Below are 20,244 nucleotides of genomic sequence, written 5' to 3'. Positions count from 1 at the left end.
GTGTGTTTAGAATAAATTTCTTTGAGAACGGCTAGAGCTTTGGATTCAAGCGAAGCATCCATTTGAACACCATTTCTTTCCACACCCATGCCTAATGCTCCAGTTTGTTCAGCATGTTCATTGTCCTTCTTATATGTATTTTCAAAGAAAATTCTGAATAATAAAACATTTTTTCTAAGACTTATCCATTCCCCACAGCACTTATACAAATTCTGCCAAACTAGAAAATGAGATTCTTTTTCACATCGATCTGCTCAGCTGGTAAAACGTGAACAGCAAAATGAGGACTTATACACGTTACTTTTGTTTTGATCTTTTGTATGCGTAATAGAGAGGTTATAACTTTCATTCCAGTTGACAGGAGTTTGAGAGGTTATAGATAGGTTTCCCGACACCAGCCATTATTTACTGTTTGACTGTAACATCAGTCTCTTTCTGTTTTTTCAATACTGTTTGCACTTTTTCTTTGTGAAAAGCATCTTGATTGAGCCATACTAGGGGAGATATTACTATCTTTCTATGGGATCAATGAAGATGTGTTTACAAGTCTAGGACACAGTGCACACACTGCAATAATGGGTTTTAGTCTGTTTGTTGACTGAAAGCTCCTTTTCTTTGTAACTTGTCAATCTTGTATCTATTACTTGATTGCAACATAAAAGGCTATTTGGACAAGCGCTGAAACAACAACTGTATCAATCTAGTTGGAGTGCTTTCCTGCTCTAAATATGTAGCCTTTAGCAAGATAAATTGCTTAACATCTGAAAAGCATGCTGGAGCTTCGGTTGTTGCTCTCTCGAGTGCTTTGAGAGTGCGGTATTCCTTTAATTGTTCTTTCATTGAAATGCTGGGGATCAATACGTGCTTTTAATTAAAAGGTGATGATGACAATACCAGGTGTTTGAGTTTCGTGGGGTATATTTGCATAGTAGCTGCTCATGTTCTCCATTTTACACTCTAGAGCACAACCTGAAACATGGAAAGTATCCCCTGAACTGGAGGCACCTTCCACTTCGGATTTTTAAAGGCAGAGCCATCTAATTCTAGTTTTGCCTCCTGCATTCTGCCCAGGGTGATTTAAACAACCAGTCCCTCTTCCCAGGAAACTCTTCAAACTGTAGCTTTGTTGGGGGGGGGGTGTAATAGGGGTTTCTAACAATGTTCAGCACTCTTTACACACTAATGTTCCCAGGCTTCTTTAAGGGAAGTGTTCAAAGTAGTATGATACAGTAGTACCTTGGTTCTCAAACTCCGGAAGTCCATTCCAAAACTAAAGCGTTCCCAAACCAAGGCGTGCTTTCCTATAGAAAGTAATGCAAAACGGATTAACCCATTCCAGACTTTTAAAAACAACCCCTAAAACAGCAATTTAACGTGAACTGTACTATCTAACGAGACCATTAATCCATAAAATGAAAGCAAAAATCAATGTACTGTACTATAAAATAAATAAGACAGTATTGTAGATGATAAAAAACTTTTTTTACAAAAATTCTTACCTGCACTGATGATAGTCATTGTTTGGATGGGGGGGGGCTTTTATCCATGTCCACAGTCACACAATCAGCATCTGAACTGGGTTCCACAAAGTCACAAAAACAAATTAACTGAAAAAGCCTGCAAAACAAATAGCAAAAACAAAAGTGCCAAACATAATCCATCCCGGAAGTCCGTTTGACTTCTGAAATGTTCCAAAACCAAGGCATGGCTTCTGATTGGTGTAGACGCCGCGGAAACAATTGCCGACAGCCGTATCGGACATTTGGCTTCCAAAAAATGTTTGGAAACTGGAACACTTACTACCAGGTTTTCGGCATTTGGGAACCAAGGCATTTGAGAACCAAGGTACCACTGTACTGCTTTATGTATGGTAGTGCAAACAGAGCCAATACAGAGGTGACAGGCTGACCCCAAGATGGAGGTGATGGGGAATGTCAGTGTTCGTTGCATGCACAATGCTGGAGGCTGAGCACTCTGGAAGAGCCAACCTCTGGAAAGAAGACTCAAAATGGCTTTGCTATGCAGAGGATTTGGGGAAGGGTCAGGTAAGCCATCAGGTCAATCAGGATGGGGAAGAAGCCAGGCTTTAGAAACTGGCTCCACCTCAAACAGTCCATCATTTTCTTTGCAGTGTCCTTCTTCCCTCCCTCTGCAGTACAGGGTCAGCTAGGTTTCTGTTTTGGGCACTGAGTAGCAATTTTTAGGGGAGTCCCTGATTGGCCTTGGGACTCTAATTTTTGCCTGCCCACACTGCAGGAAGTCCTGTTCTTGGAGTAGTGTTTTTGCATCGTTTAATTGTCTTTCAGTTCAGGCAGGAAAGAGAAGTTAAGATCTGGTGTGGTCAATGCCTGAGGCATTATTGAGTTAAGGGCACTCTTTGTCACCCATCACTCGCTTGGTGTTGAGTCGTTTCGGGTGCCATTCAAGCACACTGGGCTGAACAACAACCTGCACCTGTCAGGTTCATATACCCAAGGTTCTCTTAGCAAGGAGGAGCAATTCCTCCCAAACGTTTGCTGCGGAGTCACATGTGGAGCTAAACATGCTAAGAAGGCAGAAGGGACCTGATCTCACCAACCTTAGGGAACTTCCTTGCCCAGACTACATACAGTGGTACCTCAGGTTACAGACACTTCAGGTTACAGACACTTCAGGTTACAGACTCCGCTAACCCAGAAATAGTACTTCATGTTAAGAACTTTGCTTCAGGATGAGAACTGAAATCGTGCTGTGGCGGCAGAGCAGCAGTGGGAGGCCCCATTAGCTAAAGTGGTACCTCAGGTTAAGAACAGTTTCAGGTTAAGTACGGACCTCCAGAATGAAATAAGTTCTTAACCTGAGGTACCACTGTATTTGAGTCAGCTAATTATGTTTATTTGGTGTGGTTGGGGGGGTAGATTTTGTTATATTTGAATAAATATTATATTTTTTAGTTATGGTTTATTGGATCTTTTTTTAAAGGCATGCTGGCAAAGATTTTAGTGATTTATTTAATTTGGCTTATTGAACTCATTGCATGAAATTGCATGAGGTACCAATGTGCTCACGATGTTTGTTATTGTGTGAAAACCTAGCAAAACCAAACAGGTACCGAGAATGCAATATAGCACTTGAGGGGCATATATGTTGATAGGAAAAGTCTGCCCAAGACAGGTTTAGAGGTAACAGAGTTGAGTAGAAAAGGTTGCAAGGCCAAGTACAGTAATAGCAGCAGCAGTAAAGACAGAGACCGAGACTGAGTTCAGCAATAGCTGTAATCAGTACTGAATCTTCTTGCTTTTCTTTCTTTACATCCCATGAACAAAAGCCTGCCGTGGGAACATGTTATCCTCTTGCACAACAACTAACCTGTAATTCTAACAGTCTGCAGGTGCCACATCATCAACTATGCCGGTCTATTGCAAAGAGCAAAGCACTGTATCCATTAACTTTACTATTAACTTACTGAATTGGCTTCGCAACAATTTCATAGTAATCTAAAGCTAACTGGTGTTTGAATTGCCCATCATTTCGGCTCAAAACAGTTGCAAAAGAAGTGTTGTTATTTTGGTGCCTGTTGGAGGAAGAGAACATGGGTTTTGCAGCCCAATCCTATGCATGCTTCCTTGCAAGTCAGACTCACTGAATTCAGTAGGGTTTACTCTTGTGGTGGGCTGACAATGTGTATGTACGGCAGGGTGCTGGCAAAGGAATCCAGAGTGCAACATACTGCAAATACAACTGGAAGAAAGGGTAGCTATAGGAACCCCTCTGAACCTCACCAAGTGTTAGGAGCCAGTGTGCACTGGTATGTCACATGAAGCGCATATTGAGAGCTGGAAAAAAGCAAGACAATCAGATGTAAGCTCTCTAAAAATGGCTGGAGTCACACTGAACATGCGGGAGGAATTCAGCATTGCATTAAGGAGATTGCTCCAACAGCACAAGCATGCAAGCTTGCAAGAGGGAACAATCCCATATCCTTTCACTCTGCCCCCCATGCTTTTCCATGGGTTATTTTGACGTGGCCCCCAAGCAGGGGTGACAAAATATTGGGGGGGAGGTAAGCCCCACCCCCATAATCGATCACAAGATGTGGTACATGAACACCATTGGAATGCTCTCCCCAGGGAGGTTCGACTGGGGACTTCATTATACACCTTTAGGCGCCAGGCAAAATCGTTCCTCTTTAATCAGGCCTTTGGCTGATACACATCCAATGCCCTTTTAAAATGTGTTGAGGAAGAGGGGAATATTGGGTTGTAGGGTGGTATACAAATTTTAATAACAATAACAATAATAATAATAAATGGCAGTGCCCATCAACTTTGGGCTCCCTCACAATTTTTAGGGGGGGTGAAGGGACCTCAGCCCCTAGGAGTTGGTTCCTATGGCCCTGTGCCAATTTCAGGGAGCACATGAGGAGGATAAGAGGAAGTCCTTGCATGGGCTTTTGAGGATGAGACTCATTTGTTGAATCCTGCCCATGGAGTAGTCTGATCCAGACCTCCTTGGACAAATCACAAAATTCATTGCAGTGTCCTGTGTCGTGCAAAGAGTATATTTGAATGTACAACTTGCACTTGCATGGATTTTATGCATAAGGATGATCTACTTATGGCAGGAGGGTAAACGGGATCTGGCCAATGGGTTAGATACTTAATCTTCCCTACTCCTTGCAGATCAGGTTTGACAGGTGGGCAAGGCTCTCACAATGATATCAAGGTGACCCCCCCTTTTTTCCTGTGCAATTTTTGCCCTTTTGCAATCCCTGATGACCAGCTGATAAGCCTTATGGAGATGATGGCCTCTGTCCATTCAGTATATTCTGCTTGTAAGGACCTGCCCAGGGTGTGATTCTACACACACACTGTATGACTTTATCCACATGTACTCACAATCAGTTATTCGTGTGATAATTCAGGGTAGGTTTTAGAAACTTATTTTTAAAAAAGATGCTGGAAAAGTGAAGTTTGAGAAACAGGGTTTGCAACCAAGCTATGCAATCAGCAGAACCACACGGTGCGGCTCTTGCTGGACTGTACCGTCCCAAATTCAAATTGCAGGTGAAGGATCACATGTTTAAATGCTTCTCCATATGAAAAAGGTTGGTGAAAGGCACAGCAAAAGACCGAGAAATGCACATCACTTATACAAATGCTATGTTGCCCATGGCTGGCTGGAAATATATAGTCCCTCTCATTGCAGATGTATTCTCCATTACCAGCAGTTGTGGAGAGGAAAAAGCCTTGTGGCTCTTTCATTAGCGGCTGGAAGCACCATCCATAAGTTGAACATTCCTAATATTTGCCCATTCTCTTTTGTCTGAAGCTGATATTTCCCCCCTTGACAGCTTCATGTCATCCTAGTGCCACTTCCTCTGTCTGTCAATCTCCGTCAGTTTTTCTCAGCTGCAGAGAGATGAAAATTTGAAAGAAAAATCATCCTGAAGTGTCACCTTAAAGCCTGGAACTAAGCAGCTATTTTTGCAGGCCATTCATATTTTCAGCTTCACTTCTTTTTGTTCAGGATACTTTCCTGTGCCACTTTTTACACTCGTATCGTAGCCAGTAGCCTTTTCAGATAATGTCCATCTAAACCATTTTACCGGATCATTATTAACAATACTTGCGGCGAGGTCAACATATCATTGATTCCCTGTGATTTAGTGGCAAAGTTTGAAATGCAGGGGCTTGTCATGACAGCCCACTCTAGCCATGCCACTACAAAAGCACATCCCAAGAATCAGACCAAAGCTGCTGGACTAAATATGTTCGCCAGGGACTTAATTCCAAGTAAATATAGTTCATTCTGAACTGCAAATATAGGAATTACAAAGGTAGGATTCTTCCGTGTGTGTGTGTGTGTGTGTGTGTGTGTGTGTGTGTGTGTGTAGTCTGTGGCTGTTTGTTCCTATTGTTCTGCAGCACTATCACACTCTCCTTCAGTTTGGAGTGTGCAGATTGTTTGATGGGTGGCTTGCCATCCTTTTAGGAAAGGAAAGAGTCAGTCCGATTGTTCTTTGCGTACTCGGAACAATTGAATAAACTGGACCTGATGCAAATGACTGCAAACAAGTACCGTTCTGGCAGATGATGCCATTGCTCTGGTTCTGAAAAATGTCTGGAGACCTCCTTCTCCCCCTCCATGCTCCCCTTTGACTTACACCGCTGTTGATTTCAGTTGGGAGTAATTTAAGGAGGTGCACACCTCTTGCATCAAACCCAATGTGACTTCTAATACCAATAGATGAATCTGTCTACAAATCATGTGATTCAAGCATTTTGCTGTAGGAAATCAGCAGCTGCAGGAATGGCGGCATGTTGATAAAAAGTAAGCAGCAAAGCAGGGCCCTCAGAATAAAAACAATTTAATATTATATAGATAAAATGGATAAATAAAATAGCAAGAGAACAACAAATGGGCTACCAATAGCTGCCATAGCCCGAAAATGTCATCTTAGGCTGCAAAAATCAAAAGAAATAGGTTTCCAGGTAAACATGCACATGGAAAACAGTGATGCCACATTTCCTATGACTAACTCAAGATCTCAACCCTGCAAAAAGTCACCCATATGCACGGAAACTGCATGAGCAAAGGAAAAATGGAGACTGTGGTGTGTGTTTTTGCTGGTGGACCTTTGGCAAAGCAGAAGGCAATATTATCAATCTTAAATTCAATAGGGCTAGACCCAAGGTTCTCAAGACATGGAGCAAGTCTCCCTGTGGAGGAACAAGAAATTGGCAGGGAAGGCACGACCCCCATAATCATATGGATCTGTCCTATTTATGCCATGTCACAGTCAGTGTAACACTGCCACCTGATTCCTCACTTAAAATGATTCATAGGGCTCTGAGGTCAAAGAACTAAGCAATTTTTCTGTATTTTGTAGAATTTCTTCTGGGTTAGGGCTGTAGCTCAGTGGTAGAGGGCCTGCTTTGCATTCAGAAGCTGCCAGGTTCAATCCCCCAGCGGTGTTGGATTTAGGGTGATGTGGGCAGTTCCCCCACACAGGGTGCTGAGTGCAAAACATGCCACAATTATGATGTGGTGCACTTTAGAGCACATGCAGAAGGGAAAGTGAGAGGGAGGATGGCATGCAAACATATATTTAGGCGGGGTGCCAAATTTTGTCCTCATTCAGGGCACCATATTGCCAAGGTTCGCCCCTGCCCCCAGCACCTCCAGGTTGCACTGGGAATGTTCCCTGTTTGAAACCCTGAGAGCTGCTGCCAGTCTGTGCAGACAACACTAAGCGAATGGACCATTGCCCGACTCTGCAAAGAAGCTTCCTATGGCCCCTCTGATCTGGAACTTAACGTATGCCATAGGCCATTGGTTGTTAACCAGTGCACCAAGGCAGCCTGAGGAGACTTGAGGAATGTTCAGGGGACTCTGGGGGGCTGTCATTTCATTAACCTGCAGCCTATATCTTTCTGCATGCTCTTTCTCTCTTTCTTTCTGAGCAACTGTTATGTACTGAGTTGAAGAGGATCCAAAATGCAGCAGTCTGATTGGTCCTAGAACAATAGGATTCAGAATGCAGCAGTCTGATTGGTCCTAGAACAATAGGATCCAGAATGCAGCAGTCTGATTGGTCCACAGGAGCCACCCAATCCAACTCCAGGTGGAAGTGAATCCGCAACCTGATTGGCCTACAGGAGAATCCCAGAATTAGCCAATTATGTGGGGCCCATTGTGTAAATAATGTATTTAAAGCAGACATTTCGGGGGAACTTCTATTCCTCGCTACTATGAGCTGAATAAAGAGCATGAAATCCACGCTTGACTCTGAGTATATTTCAGGAACATTCTGGGGAGCCAGCAGTTTTAACTTGCAGCCCCTTATATTCCTGTATCAATCTCTCCCTAGTAGCCACCCTTTCTTGCGTCCTCCTCCTCCTCACTGCCTCCCAGTCACACCCCAGATTCCTAGTCTCCCCCCGTTCTCCATTTCTGGTGCACTTAGAACGGGAATCCCCCTTGCATGTGTCCTGTAACAAACCCCCAGTGTCAGTGGCTCCCACAGGGGAGCCGCAGAAAGAATGTGGTTGGTCAAGGGAGCCGGGGACTCAAAAAGGTTGAAATCCACTGCCATAGGCCCATGTAGTGGTACTTCTTCCTCTTGATTCACCTGACTGTGTGCCTGGGACAAGAGTAAGCTTAACCAGTTCACTCTTTTTTGTTTTCCCCATATTAAATATAGGAAGGTGTTTCTGTTTTGCTCTGTAGAGTCTGAGACACTGTCAACTCCATGGAGCCTATAGCCTTGTCTGGGCCTCTCTGAGAAGGAGGCATAAAGTACTATGAAAATAACAGTGCAGGGCAAACTGTTGAAACTTGTGGTTTCCCTGGGAAATTTGTTGCAGTGCAATATTGGGACATGGCTTTTTCTTTAAAATTGTAACCCTGATACTTAAGGATCCACATGCTGTGATGGTTGTGGAGGGGAGCATTTAAAATGGCCAAAACCTTGTACAGATAATTGACAATCACTCTCTAATGTATGACAAAAGAAACCATTCACGACTCAAATTAACCTTAATAATTGGCCTAGGTTTGGATTGTTGTTAAGATGCTAAGTGCAAAAAGAGAGAGAGGGAAGCTCATGTTTTTGCCGTGTTTCTTTATAAACAGCACCTTAACAATGGCCTCAATCAAAATTTGGCTAGCAACCAATATCGTACAGCACAAAATTACTGTCATTTGATTGCGTGAAGAGCTTAATAAGAATTACATAATTTTATTTATTCATTCATTCAGTCCGTCAGTCATCAATACATATTTGAGTAATTGTTATGCAAGGTGTGAGCAAACATGTTCAGTTGTGAGGTGTTGCCTCCTGCTCTCAAAAGAGAGAAAGAGAAAGAGAAAGAGAAAGAGAAAGAGAAAGAGAAGGAAGGAAGGAAGGAAGGAAGGAAGGAGAGAGGCACATTTTCTCTCTTTGCTCTGTCTAAAATGATAGTAAACAATTAAAGAGATCCATTTCGAGGAACTAGGTAAGTTCTTTTAGGTGAAAGTCCCTCAAAGATCATTAAATTACACATTGTATACTTGAATGAATAAGTGAATAAGTGCTGGTTGTTTTGTCAATCTGTTTTCCCCACAGAAAAGAGATGCTCTGTCCTGCATTTCTGTAAGAGGCAATAGTGACAGTCCTTGTGTTTTCTCCCCCATGACAAAGGCTCTGGAGAGATATCACCCAAGCTTTCCTTGCCAGGAAAAGTTAGGTTCCTTATTAATTTCAACAGATTTTTAGCTCCCAGTGTATTCAGCATACCCTTAGCTGTATCCTGTCAGGATGTGACATAACATTTTATAATGCGATGGTACATGTTATATAATGCTTTAAATTAAAAAGAAAAGAAGAAATCAAGACATTTCTTTCAAAGAAGCACTAAGTAGCTAATGTGAATATTTGGGGTAATTGGCTCTCCAAAGAGAGAGGGATCATTATTTCAGGTTCCCTAGTGAGTGTTAATTAGTCTTATTGCCTCCTTGTTTAACAAAAGAGGATGTTGCTAGTACCGCTATATCTATAATGACACATATGGCTTTTGCAACCTAGGTATTTTAAAGTAACATGACTGACAGCCAGGTAATTCTTTTCACAACAGAGCATGCTTACAAGAGTCAGTTGCCTTTGTAAGGGTAGCTTCACACATGACGACATTCCAACACTCAAGTTAGTCAATTCTGCGCAGGAATCTGCATCATTCGCCAATGCAGATCATCGTGTTTGATGCTGATCCTTCATGCATGTAAATTTGCTGCAGTGAAGCACCCACTGGAAAGATGCAGCAAATCATATGGTCCTGACTCACTTATGTGCAGCAAAGTTCAAGTGCACATTTATATATATATCACCCCCCCCAAAAGTAACAGGTCCAGTAGTACAGTTAGGTGATTTTAGACTCTGGAGCTAATGGTCTTACAGGGAGGACCTCTTTAGAGGGCAACATGGATTTCTTCTTGCTCTATTGTGCATTCTTCTGAGTCTGCTTGAAAGTCCTGTCCTAGGCTCCTGAGAGAGCTACAATTCCCAGAGATTGATTGTTAAACCTTTCTGAAAATTGTAGCTCTGCAATAAGGGTCTCCTAACCAGTCTCAGCACCCTTAAGAAGCTATGTTTCCCAGGATTCTATGGGAGACGGGAAGCCATGACAGTTGAAGTGGTCTATTCATGCTTAATGTATGGTATGTGGCTTCAGCCTGTCACAGACTGTAGAGGAATTCTACGGTGAGTGATAGGCTGTGCAGTGGCGGACCCATGCAGAATCTATCAGAAAGAGGACTTCAAATTTAGACACTTGGGGGGGGGCATTTTATATGTCTAGCAACTCGTTATTATGTGGATCAGATCAAAATTTGACACTTTGCTTAGGGTTGCAAATTTAAACAAATAAGGGATGTGATTTGGTAAAAGTCTTTAAAAAAAAACCTGGTATAGATTTTGGTTATATTACAAGTTAAAAATGTTCGTAAACATTAATTTAAAAATACTGGTTCTGATGGCATGAGATTAGACCGTGATGAACATGTCCTTTCAGACGAACTGACTATGTAAACAAACCACTACTACTGACTGGTGCTGAATCATCAAGTGCATGTTGTAACAGAGAACTGTTACATTTTGGCTTGAGGCCTCAAACGTTGGAAGTGGCCCAGCTTCTTCAGTCCTCTGAGATGGCCTGGTTGGCCCATGCAATCTCTTGGTGTTTCAGGCTGATCCGTATTATACAACACGATTTGCAGAATCTGAGACACGCTGTATCACATACCCTTCCTTCTATCTCTAGTAGCACTCAGAGTGTTAATTTGTTTGCTTTAAAATGCAAGTCCCCTTTGGCATCGCACAGTTTCTTCACAACTACATATGCACAACATATGGTGCTGCACAGATATACAGCATGTAGATTATTCATATTGAATTGTACAGAACCACGTGTTGATAATGAGCCTGTTCTAAGTCATGGGGCTCTTGGTGAAGGAATGTGGAAATGCGTCTCTCTCTCCCTCTCTCTCTCTCTCTCTCTCTCTCTCTCTGCATTATCCCCCCCCCCGCACACACATTATTTCCCCCCCCCCTTCTGACAATACTGATCCGTTGCCTCAGGCACTGTGAAAATCATACCATAATATTAACTGACAATTGCATGTGTATTTATACTGATATCCTGATATTAGCATGTTGTTAAAAACAGAAAAACCTGGCAATACAATATGCAGCTAAATACATTTCTTCCTGATAGGAACAAATAAAATAGGCAGCAAGAGATGTCAGCCACACGATGCAGCATCAGACTTCGTGAATAGCTGAGCGGCTTCAGAAAGCACAGAAAGGAATTGTGTGGACATGGCTTAATTTGAGCTTCTCAGGACTTCTCAGTTCTGGACTCTTTGAGATTATTTAGGGGTCCATTTTCAATGTCTGGGACGTGGTGAAATAATAATCTGTCTCTGAGCACATAAAGAGTGCATTTCCTCCCCAGCTAAATATATTTAATCAGCCTCTACACTTCTGGGAGGGACACGGGTGGCGCTGTGGGTTAAACAACAGAGCCTAGGGCTTGCCAATCAGAAGGTTGGCGGTTCGAATCCCCATGGCGGGGTGAGCTCCCGTTGCTCGGTCCCTGCTCCTGCCAACCTAGCAGTTCAAAATCACGAAGTGCAAGTAGATAAATAGGTACCACTCCGGCGGGAAGGTAAACGGCGTTTCCGTGCACTGCTCTGGTTCGCCAGAAGCGGCTTAGTCATGCTGGCCACATGACCCAGAAGCTGTACGCCGGCTCCCTCAGCCAATAAAGCGAGATGAGCGCCGCAACCCCAGAGTCGGCCACGACTGGACCTAATGGTCAGGGTTCCCTTTACCTTTTTACACTTCTGGGAGCCGAGCTTTCAGGTTAAGGAGTAAGATTTCTATGCAGGCTTGAGGCCCAGTACCTTTTGTGGATGCAATGAAGAAAGACAGAAAGACCCCATACACACACATCAGTCTGTAGAGGACAAGATGATCTACACAGTAAAGGATTCCATGCATTGAATACCTTGGTCAGGGACTCTTAAAACTCAGAATATGGACTGATAGTATGGTTGTTATATTAAGAGATTTATTTTAGAGTACTTCCCTTGCTCACAGTTACAAGCAGACTGCTGTTTTTTCTTCTGGAATTCTCTGTAAGTCTTGAGGTGGAATAGTTTATGCTTAGGCCAGAGAATTCTGGAATTCTGGCCTGGGCTGAGAAATAGATCTGTCATAGACATTACAACCATGGACAGCTCACAGAAGAGATGGCATTGGTGTACCTTTCCAGTAGCTCTGTTCCCAAGACTCTATGCCTTGAAAGAATTCAACAAAATACAGGATTCCTTTTTCCAAAAGAATCTTTGCCTATGCTGTAACTGCTAGTATATAACAAGGCTTTATCCTTTCATATTTTCCAGATTACTTGCCAGGCCATACTTCTCAGATTACCCCAACATTTCACATTTAGAGACATTTGGGAAAGGTCTAAAACCTGAAGAACTCTCTTTGGTCACCACGCCCGCTTGCCACATTTTAAAATGGCATCCTCCCAACATCTTTCCAAAAGGCACAACTGGAACCAAATAGTAGGATTCTTCAGAACCCCACCCTCCATGTGTATCCTCAACATGTGAAGGAGATTGCAGAGCCATCCCTGCTCCTGATATCTGTGGCCCATTCCCTGAAATGCCCACATATTGAGAGCATCAACAAACAGGACCAGCACATATGCAGCTATATGAAGGCAGGGCAATACAATGCCATTTTCATTTTGTAAAAACAGTAATAAAAACATCCTGTTCCTTCCCCTCCTTTCTTTAGCACCTCTTCAAAATTAAGAGATTTTCCCCTAACATCAGGAGAAAAATAAAAATACAAAAAATAGTTTAGCCATACTTAACTATTACCATGCAGTTAATACTGGGAAGAGGGGCACGTTTGTTTGCTTTTGTATAAATAATGATTTCATGTAACAGTTTGTGAATTTAAAAATGGTGCCTATCAATAAATTAGTGGTTTGTAGTACCAGCAACACAGACCTCTTGTCCTGTTTACTCTCTCATATTGCACATATGAAACATCACTGGGGGCAAAGGTTTTGTAATTTTTACATTTCCTTGCCTTTTCCCAACCTTAATGGAGATTTTTGACCTTGACATGCAATTAATGAAAAATAGCTAAACATATGTAGGGGGAAAGTCTGAATTTTCACAGTTGCTAAAAGCTCATGCCGTATTTGGATTTCAATGTATCTTTACCGTAATCTGAAATATCTTTAGCCAGAAATATGTCTTCTTGTGTTCAGCTGGAGTTACTTTTCTGTTAAGGCTGAAATCCTATCCACTTTCTTGGGAATAAACTCAATATAACTCAACATGGCTTAGGTCTGGGTAGGCATGCATAGATTTTCAGTGTAGGTGTCCTAAGGATTGTAGCTTTTCTTCCTTAAAGAGGTATTTGCATCATTTCCTGCTCAGCCATCAACATGAGTGCTTTCTTTATATATTTCCCCCCCTTTTTTGTTGATCTTCACATTACAAATTAAAAGGTGCTAGTAAATCTGAAGTCCTACCATGCCTTTCTTGTCAAGCAGTTGCTCAGTAGCTTTAAACCTCTCGTGCCTGCATTATTTATGGTGTTTAATACAATCCCTTGGCTGTGCTTAAGGAACATGTCTTCGTTTTGCGTTTGTGCTGGGTTTTCATGCGAGTACTGCCCTGGGTGTTTGAAAAAGATATTGTATCTGTGCAACAGACTGACATTTACTACTGCTAGTAGAACTCTAAAATACACCATTTTGCTTTAATGATATCAACTGGCCCTCTTCATAAAACCTGATTTCTGCGTTAGCTTTAAATTGATTAGCGATCTTCTAAATTAGCAGGGCACACTCAGCTATTTTGGCTTATTGAGAGATTTCAGTGCAGGCTTTTTGTCCAATTTTTTTTCAAGTACTCTGATATTACTAACTGGGATTTCAAGGAAAAGTTCATCAACTTTAAAGTTTCTTGTTACGGAATTCAAGCTGATATTTTTCTTTATGAACCCAATTCCTAAGTCTTTAGTAGGTATACTTGCTTTTTTTGCCACAGTGCAGTCCAGATAGGTGCTTTTGGTTTTTTTATTAAGCACACAGCAAGAGTGAGCCGGCCACATGAGCTGGAACTGCCCTTCCCACCCCACCCCTCTCTGCAGCTGTTTCAAGCACTGAAGAGGCACATCACCACGGGGTCTATGGAATGGCTTGCTTCCTCAGCAGTAATTGCTGCAGCAAAAATAGCAAGCAATGTTATGCCTGCTCGAGAAGTTCTCTCCTATGTGCTCATTTTACTTCTCCTCACTGCAGCCTTTAAATACAGTTTTACTTCAATCAATAACTTTTAGCTGACAAAAACAATTTTCTAAATGCTGTTGTACTATGTAGAATTTGTTATACAGCTGTAATTCAACTTGTCATGTTGTCCAGTGAAAGATATTCCCAGAAGGCAATCCACCAGTTTCAGTCACTGTCACTGGAGCTTAAGCAACAACATGGCATTTGAGAAAGTGGGACTTGCTATCATCTCCTCATCAGCTGGGGGTGATTCCACCCCCCTCCACATGTCACCTTAGGTGGTAGAGTCAATGTAAACCTTTGTAACTATTTCTAAATGAGAGGCATGGGAAATGGAAGATGGGGCAACATTAAATTGTCCATGAGCAGAAGATATTGCCCTTGCTATTATTATCCCCGCTGGTTAAAACAAAACAAAACATAAACTTTTAATAAAACAGACCCTTCTATATATAGACAAAAGGCCAGCAGACCAAATGGCCAGCAAGACCAATCCTGGACAGTAATAGCTTTGCTACTGTGATTCATGCACTTGTCACCTCAAGACTGGACATTCTATGTCTAATGCATTCTGTGTGAGGCGGCTCTTACGGCTGGCCCAGAAGTTGCAGCTACAGTCAAACCTCGGTTGTCGAGCGTAATCCGTTCCAGAAGACCGTTCGACTTCTGAAATGTTCAACAACCGAAAACTGAAAGCAGAAGCCTCAATACAATAGGGAAACTCAAAACGGAAGCCGCGTAGCACGTTTGGCTTCCAAAAATCGTTTGAAAACCAGAGCAGTTACTTCCAGGTTTTTGGCGTTCAGAAGCTGAAACGTTCCAAAACAGAGGCATTTGGGAACCGAGGTTTGACTGTATTGCAGAATATAGCAGCAAATTTGCTGAGTTGGACATCCTACCATGCCCACGTTCTTAAAAACACTGCACTGGCTGTCTATATCAGGGGTAGGCAACCTAAGGCCCGGGGGCCGGATGCGGCCCAATCGCCTTCTCAATCCAGCCTGCAGACAGTCCAGGAATCAGCGTGTTTTTACAAGAGTAGAATGTGTCTTTTTATCTCTGGGTTATTTGTGGGACCTGCCTGGTGTTTTTACATGAGTAGAATGTGTGCTTTTATTTAAAATGCACCTCTGGGTTATTTGTGGGTCATAGGAATCCATTCATATGTTTTTTTCAAAATATGGTTTGAGGGACGGTGGACCGGCCCACGGCTGAAAAATGTTGCTGACCCCTGGTCTATATGCTACCAGGGGTAACGTTTTCATTCTTACTTATAAAGCCCCAAATGACTCGGGGCTAGGCAAATACCTTCTTCCGTACTGAGCTTCCTGTTCACTGACGTCATCTGCCGAAGCTGTTCTAGCCATGCCACATCCTATAGGCAGGGAGTTTGCTGATCAAGAGGCTTCCCACAGTCATATGGTTGGTCAATATGATGAGAACCGGGTGCTGGACTAAATGGGCCATTGGCCTGATCCAGCAGGCTAATATTAGATTCTTATGTTCTTAGGTAAAAGTCAGAAGCAAGCATTTCTGAACACTGATGGCCATATCTATTTATTAACTCCTATTTATACAGGGAATTATATGTGCCATTGCCTCATCATTCCATAAGCTGCAAATACTGTAGCAATATTGGTGGAATTGACACACATATAAAAACCCTTCTGAAAGCGTTTTTTAAAAATGCATTGAATTTTCCATAAGGCTCACCATCGCCATCTTTTGTCACATTGTATATTGCAATTAAAACACAATTTGTAGCTGTATAGCAGAGTCCATTGTATCAGTTCTGTGCCAGACCTTTACCTATTTGTAAAGATACTGAGCACTAACTAGTAGCATGAGAGACTAATCTTTTTAACCAATTCTAAGATTAGTGATCTTGAGAGCAGCATACCTCCTTCACTTATTGGGCCTATCTCCTAGGTTTCAGAGGCGGCTTTCATATCCAAATCAGATTTGTCTTTGCTAGTATGCCTTCTCTATTTTACTTTTAAACTGGTTTAGCAGTTTACAATAAACCTTATTGTTAGGCTCTAGACCAAATTTTATTCAGTTTCATGCTATAACATCACAAATTGCATTTCAGTCTGCTGTAACCTTCACAACAGGTTGCAGTGAGGTGGAGCTGAGAGTGTGAATTCTGATTATCTTCCACAATTAATAGTCGCAGAGCAAGTACTTCCACGTTTAGCAGACCTTGATCATGTGGATACATTTTCTTTTCAAAAACTGGGGAAATTCAGTGATTAAAAAGCAATGATTTAAGATCAGCGTTTAGTCATATTGGCTCAAGCTCCACAAATCTGGGAAACTGAAAGGTGAGGCTGATGACTTAACAGATGTGCCCTGTGAGCAGCAATGATGTCAGAATAAAAATACATTGCTGGCAATATGTCTTTGACATGAAGCAGCTGCAGCCTGATCCTGTCACCTTTATTCTTACTATCAAGCAGAACCACAACAATTGCACATCGGCCGTTCCGTAACCAATGAGGTTAATCCAACGTGTGATTATTGCTAATTGAAAAGTGCTATGAGAGGCAAATGAGTGCTTAGGCACATAGCCTGCTTATGGGCTTCCCACAGTCATCTGGTAGGTCATTTTCAGAACTGGATGCTGGACTAGATGGGCCATTGGCCTGATTCAGCAAACTTTTCTTGTGTTCCTATGTAGTAGTAGTAACAACAACAACAACAACAACAACAATTTATTATTTATACCCCTGCCCATCTGGCTGGGTTTCCCCAGCCACTCTGGGCAGCTTCCAACAGAATATTAAAATACAATAGTCTATTAAGCATTAAAAGCTCCCCTAAACAGGGCTGCCTTCAGATGTCTTCTAAAAGTCTAGACGTTGTTTTTCTCTTTGACATCTGGTGGGAGGGCATTCCGCAGGGAGGTGCCACTACCAAGAAGGCCCTCAGCCTGGTTCCCTGTAACTTGGCTTCTCACAGCTGCCAGAAGGCCCTCGGCATTGGATCTTAGTGTCTGGGCAGAACGATGGGGGTGGAGACGCTCCTTCAGGTACACTGGACCGAGACCATTTAGGGCTTTAAAGGTCAGCACCAACACTTTGAATTGTTCTCGGAAACGTACTGGTAGCCACTGTAGGTCTTTCAAGACTGGTGTTATAAGGTGTCGGTGGTGGCCGCTCCCAGTCACCAATCTAGCTGCTGCATTCTGGATTAGTTGTTGTTTCCTGGTCACCTTCAAAGGTAGCCCCACGCAGAGCGCATTGCAGTAGTCCAAGTGAGAGATAACTAGAGCATGCACCACTCTGGCGAGACAGTCTGTGGGGAGGTAGGGTCTCAGCCTGCGTACCAGATGGAGCTGATAAACAGCTGCCGTGGACACAGAATTGACCTGCGCCTCCATGCACAGTTAAGGCCAGTCAGAGGCGACTATACTGTGTGGTGCTCATTTCGCTTTCAGGCCGAGGGAGCCAGCGTTTGTCCACAAAGCTCTTTTCGGGTCATGTGACCAGCATGACTAAACCGCTTCTGGCACAACGGAACGCCGTGACGGAAACCAGAGTGCACAGAAACTCTGTTTACCTTCCTGCCGCAGTGGTACCTATTTATCTACTTGCACTGATGTGCTTTCGAACTGCTAGGTTGGCAGGAGCAGGGACAGAGCAATGGGAACTCTGTTGTGGGGATTCGAACTGCCAGCCTTCTGATTGGCAAGCCCAAGAGGCTCAGTGGTTTAGACCACAGCACCACCCACGTTACCTTTGTTCCTATGTGTATTGCCCTTGTCCTGTTGATCAGTGAGGCAGGCATCCTTGCCCTAAAGATGTCCCTAGGAACGGTGTTTGTGCCTAATTAGAATGCACTGTTGCTGGGCTGCTGAAGGTAGTATCTGTATAAATAAAGGAACAGGAAAAGGCCTTGGTTACCTGGTATTTAAATATAAGCACACACCTTCCTCCACTCAAACATCCTGGGATTTCCCTCCCACCCAAGATTAAGCCAGTCTCGGAATAGGGGAGTTTTCACCCTACCCTTGAAATGTCAGAATCCTCCAAAACTGGTGGGTAGTATGAAGTCAGCGGTATAAAGCAGACTCTCCAAGTGCCCCTATTTTCCAGGGACAGTCCCAGATTTACAGAAGCCGTCCCAGATTCTGATCTGATCCCAGAATGTCCTGCTTTTCCTTTGTTGTTGTTGTTTAGTTGTTTAGTTGTGTCCGACTCTTCGTGACCCCATGAACCAGAGCACACCAGGCACTCCTGTCTTCCACTGCCTCCCGCGGTTTGGTCATACTCATGCTGGTAGCTTCGAGAACACTGTCCAACCATCTCGTACTGTCATCCCCTTCTCCTTGTGCCCTCCATCTTTCCCAACATCAGGGTCTTTTCCAGGGAGTCTTCTCTTCTCATGAGGTGGCCAAAGTATTGGAGCCTCAGCTTCAGGATCTGTCCATCCAATGAGCACTCAGGGCTTAAGAATGGATAGGTGTGATCTTCTTGCAGTCCATGGGACTCTCAAGAGTCTCTTCCAGCACCATAATTCAAAAGCATCAATTATTCGGCGATCAGCCTTTTTTATGGTCCAGCTCTCACTTCCATACATCACTACTGGGAAAACCATAGCTTTAACAATACGGGCCTTTGTTGGCAAGGTGATGTCTCTACTTTTTAAGGTGCTGTCTAGGTTGGTCATTGCTTTTCTCCCAAGAAGCAAGGGTCTTTTAATTTTGTGACTGCTGTCACCATCTGCAGTGATCATGGTGCTTTTCCTTTGGACTTCTCTATTTTCATAGGAGAAATGTTGGAGGGTATACAAATGCATCGGAGAAATGTTGGAGGGTATACAAATGCAGTAGGGCCTAATGAGCAGAGGCCTGCTCCACTCTCACCAACTGAGTTCAGGGGCCTTATTGAGTTCTTTTTATGCTACATTCACTGAGAACTTTGCCCACAAGGAAGGCTAAACTAATAAAATGCAATGATAAAATATTTCCGCATCTGTTTGAAATGCACTGTGTCCTAATGATATCCTTACAGGACTTTTGAATAACCAGCCTTTATAAGTTGATGATAATTCCCCCCCTTTTTTTTTGTTATAATGAAGGTTTTAAGGCTATGTTTGACTTCCTAGCATTCACTAAACGCTATAAAATTAAAGACCAGCCAACCTGTTTAAGAGTCATTAAAAGAATGTAATTGCTGTTTTTTCTTTCTTTCTTCCTTTTTCGAAACTTTGGCAGATTCATCAAAATCACCATCTGCATAAACATAGCTACTGTATCTGACTCTCCATAGCAGATGAAACATGAAATTAAGTTCCACCTTTGCAAATGGAGCATGCATCTCCGCTGAAATTAACATGGCAACTCCATGTGCGCATCTGTTCTCGCTGCATCTTTTAAAGGGATTTTCTGAGTTAAAGTAGCTTTACGTTTCAGCTTCATTTTTAAACATGAAAAACATTATGATCCATCATCTTTAAATCTGTGCATTTTCCACCTTACAAAGAGTCCAATCCTTTACTCATTTATATCATTGCCAAATCTCCCATTCATTCTATCCTCCAGCCCAGTTCTATCAGAAGGCTAAGTCCTAGTTGATGTGAAAATGAGAATATTCAGGCTTGTCCTTTCGTCACTTTCCAGAGACGTAATGTTTATTTAATATATTGATACCCTGCTTTTTAGAGAGAGAGAACCTTTATTTATAGAACTTGTTGATTTTGCTGTCTAAGGTTTCCAGTACGCCGTGTTACATACTGGTAAGTGCAGGGCACATTCTATCTATGCTTGGCACCATGTTTGGGATTTTTAAACACATTTCCCTAGACCTTTTAAAGAAAATTGTTGCTTTTCAGTTATCAGACATGGTTCACTGCCATAAATCATGGCTGCTCTACTTAATTCAGTAGCATCATCAGTGTCTAC

At 42.7% G+C, this 20,244-nt stretch overlaps 1 long non-coding RNA gene across 1 annotated transcript in view; it reads right to left on the bottom strand.

Moving 5' to 3' along the window:
• The window catches only part of LOC309345265, a 332,679-nt gene extending 317,512 nt beyond the window's left edge, over positions 1 to 15,167 (bottom strand). The window contains exon 1 of the long non-coding RNA XR_014158147.1: positions 14,955 to 15,167. This is a non-coding gene — a long non-coding RNA (uncharacterized lncRNA). The remainder of the gene's footprint in view (positions 1 to 14,954) is intronic.
• Positions 15,168 to 20,244: the final 5,077 nt, after the last annotated feature.

This window comes from Podarcis erhardii (genome assembly GCF_964252035.2).
Source record: "Podarcis erhardii genome assembly, chromosome: 1".
Taxonomy (NCBI): Eukaryota; Metazoa; Chordata; class Lepidosauria; order Squamata; family Lacertidae; genus Podarcis; species Podarcis erhardii.
This window is presented reverse-complemented; position numbering and strand designations above follow the sequence as displayed.